Below are 3,832 nucleotides of genomic sequence, written 5' to 3' on the forward strand. Positions count from 1 at the left end.
ATCAATCTGCGTTTTCCAGAACTGCTTCAAGATCAATCTGCGTTTTCCAGAACTGCTTCAAGATCAATCTGCGTTTTCCAGAACTGCTTCAAGATCAATCTGCGTTTTCCAGAACTGCTTCAAGATCAATCTGCGTTTTCCAGAACTGCTTCAAGATCAATCTGCGTTTTCCAGAACTGCTTCAAGATCAATCTGCGTTTTCCAGAACTGCTTCAAGATCAATCTGCGTTTTCCAGAACTGCTTCAAGATCAATCTGCGTTTTCCAGAACTGCTTCAAGATCAATCTGCGTTTTCCAGAACTGCTTCAAGATCAATCTGCGTTTTCCAGAACTGCTTCAAGATCAATCTGCGTTTTCCAGAACTGCTTCAAGATCAATCTGCGTTTTCCAGAACTGCTTCAAGATCAATCTGCGTTTTCCAGAACTGCTTCAAGATCAATCTGCGTTTTCCAGAACTGCTTCAAGATCAATCTGCGTTTTCCAGAACTGCTTCAAGATCAATCTGCGTTTTCCAGAACTGCTTCAAGATCAATCTGCGTTTTCCAGAACTGCTTCAAGATCAATCTGCGTTTTCCAGAACTGCTTCAAGATCAATCTGCGTTTTCCAGAACTGCTTCAAGATCAATCTGCGTTTTCCAGAACTGCTTCAAGATCAATCTGCGTTTTCCAGAACTGCTTCAAGATCAATCTGCGTTTTCCAGAACTGCTTCAAGATCAATCTGCGTTTTCCAGAACTGCTTCAAGATCAATCTGCGTTTTCCAGAACTGCTTCAAGATCAATCTGCGTTTTCCAGAACTGCTTCAAGATCAATCTGCGTTTTCCAGAACTGCTTCAAGATCAATCTGCGTTTTCCAGAACTGCTTCAAGATCAATCTGCGTTTTCCAGAACTGCTTCAAGATCAATCTGCGTTTTCCAGAACTGCTTCAAGATCAATCTGCGTTTTCCAGAACTGCTTCAAGATCAATCTGCGTTTTCCAGAACTGCTTCAAGATCAATCTGCGTTTTCCAGAACTGCTTCAAGATCAATCTGCGTTTTCCAGAACTGCTTCAAGATCAATCTGCGTTTTCCAGAACTGCTTCAAGATCAATCTGCGTTTTCCAGAACTGCTTCAAGATCAATCTGCGTTTTCCAGAACTGCTTCAAGATCAATCTGCGTTTTCCAGAACTGCTTCAAGATCAATCTGCGTTTTCCAGAACTGCTTCAAGATCAATCTGCGTTTTCCAGAACTGCTTCAAGATCAATCTGCGTTTTCCAGAACTGCTTCAAGATCAATCTGCGTTTTCCAGAACTGCTTCAAGATCAATCTGCGTTTTCCAGAACTGCTTCAAGATCAATCTGCGTTTTCCAGAACTGCTTCAAGATCAATCTGCGTTTTCCAGAACTGCTTCAAGATCAATCTGCGTTTTCCAGAACTGCTTCAAGATCAATCTGCGTTTTCCAGAACTGCTTCAAGATCAATCTGCGTTTTCCAGAACTGCTTCAAGATCAATCTGCGTTTTCCAGAACTGCTTCAAGATCAATCTGCGTTTTCCAGAACTGCTTCAAGATCAATCTGCGTTTTCCAGAACTGCTTCAAGATCAATCTGCGTTTTCCAGAACTGCTTCAAGATCAATCTGCGTTTTCCAGAACTGCTTCAAGATCAATCTGCGTTTTCCAGAACTGCTTCAAGATCAATCTGCGTTTTCCAGAACTGCTTCAAGATCAATCTGCGTTTTCCAGAACTGCTTCAAGATCAATCTGCGTTTTCCAGAACTGCTTCAAGATCAATCTGCGTTTTCCAGAACTGCTTCAAGATCAATCTGCGTTTTCCAGAACTGCTTCAAGATCAATCTGCGTTTTCCAGAACTGCTTCAAGATCAATCTGCGTTTTCCAGAACTGCTTCAAGATCAATCTGCGTTTTCCAGAACTGCTTCAAGATCAATCTGCGTTTTCCAGAACTGCTTCAAGATCAATCTGCGTTTTCCAGAACTGCTTCAAGATCAATCTGCGTTTTCCAGAACTGCTTCAAGATCAATCTGCGTTTTCCAGAACTGCTTCAAGATCAATCTGCGTTTTCCAGAACTGCTTCAAGATCAATCTGCGTTTTCCAGAACTGCTTCAAGATCAATCTGCGTTTTCCAGAACTGCTTCAAGATCAATCTGCGTTTTCCAGAACTGCTTCAAGATCAATCTGCGTTTTCCAGAACTGCTTCAAGATCAATCTGCGTTTTCCAGAACTGCTTCAAGATCAATCTGCGTTTTCCAGAACTGCTTCAAGATCAATCTGCGTTTTCCAGAACTGCTTCAAGATCAATCTGCGTTTTCCAGAACTGCTTCAAGATCAATCTGCGTTTTCCAGAACTGCTTCAAGATCAATCTGCGTTTTCCAGAACTGCTTCAAGATCAATCTGCGTTTTCCAGAACTGCTTCAAGATCAATCTGCGTTTTCCAGAACTGCTTCAAGATCAATCTGCGTTTTCCAGAACTGCTTCAAGATCAATCTGCGTTTTCCAGAACTGCTTCAAGATCAATCTGCGTTTTCCAGAACTGCTTCAAGATCAATCTGCGTTTTCCAGAACTGCTTCAAGATCAATCTGCGTTTTCCAGAACTGCTTCAAGATCAATCTGCGTTTTCCAGAACTGCTTCAAGATCAATCTGCGTTTTCCAGAACTGCTTCAAGATCAATCTGCGTTTTCCAGAACTGCTTCAAGATCAATCTGCGTTTTCCAGAACTGCTTCAAGATCAATCTGCGTTTTCCAGAACTGCTTCAAGATCAATCTGCGTTTTCCAGAACTGCTTCAAGATCAATCTGCGTTTTCCAGAACTGCTTCAAGATCAATCTGCGTTTTCCAGAACTGCTTCAAGATCAATCTGCGTTTTCCAGAACTGCTTCAAGATCAATCTGCGTTTTCCAGAACTGCTTCAAGATCAATCTGCGTTTTCCAGAACTGCTTCAAGATCAATCTGCGTTTTCCAGAACTGCTTCAAGATCAATCTGCGTTTTCCAGAACTGCTTCAAGATCAATCTGCGTTTTCCAGAACTGCTTCAAGATCAATCTGCGTTTTCCAGAACTGCTTCAAGATCAATCTGCGTTTTCCAGAACTGCTTCAAGATCAATCTGCGTTTTCCAGAACTGCTTCAAGATCAATCTGCGTTTTCCAGAACTGCTTCAAGATCAATCTGCGTTTTCCAGAACTGCTTCAAGATCAATCTGCGTTTTCCAGAACTGCTTCAAGATCAATCTGCGTTTTCCAGAACTGCTTCAAGATCAATCTGCGTTTTCCAGAACTGCTTCAAGATCAATCTGCGTTTTCCAGAACTGCTTCAAGATCAATCTGCGTTTTCCAGAACTGCTTCAAGATCAATCTGCGTTTTCCAGAACTGCTTCAAGATCAATCTGCGTTTTCCAGAACTGCTTCAAGATCAATCTGCGTTTTCCAGAACTGCTTCAAGATCAATCTGCGTTTTCCAGAACTGCTTCAAGATCAATCTGCGTTTTCCAGAACTGCTTCAAGATCAATCTGCGTTTTCCAGAACTGCTTCAAGATCAATCTGCGTTTTCCAGAACTGCTTCAAGATCAATCTGCGTTTTCCAGAACTGCTTCAAGATCAATCTGCGTTTTCCAGAACTGCTTCAAGATCAATCTGCGTTTTCCAGAACTGCTTCAAGATCAATCTGCGTTTTCCAGAACTGCTTCAAGATCAATCTGCGTTTTCCAGAACTGCTTCAAGATCAATCTGCGTTTTCCAGAACTGCTTCAAGATCAATCTGCGTTTTCCAGAACTGCTTCAAGATCAATCTGCGTTTTCCAGAACTGCTTCAAGATCAATCTGCGTTTTCCAG

This window comes from Cicer arietinum, chromosome 4, assembly GCF_000331145.2.
Source record: "Cicer arietinum cultivar CDC Frontier isolate Library 1 chromosome 4, Cicar.CDCFrontier_v2.0, whole genome shotgun sequence".
Lineage (NCBI taxonomy): Eukaryota > Viridiplantae > Streptophyta > Magnoliopsida > Fabales > Fabaceae > Cicer > Cicer arietinum.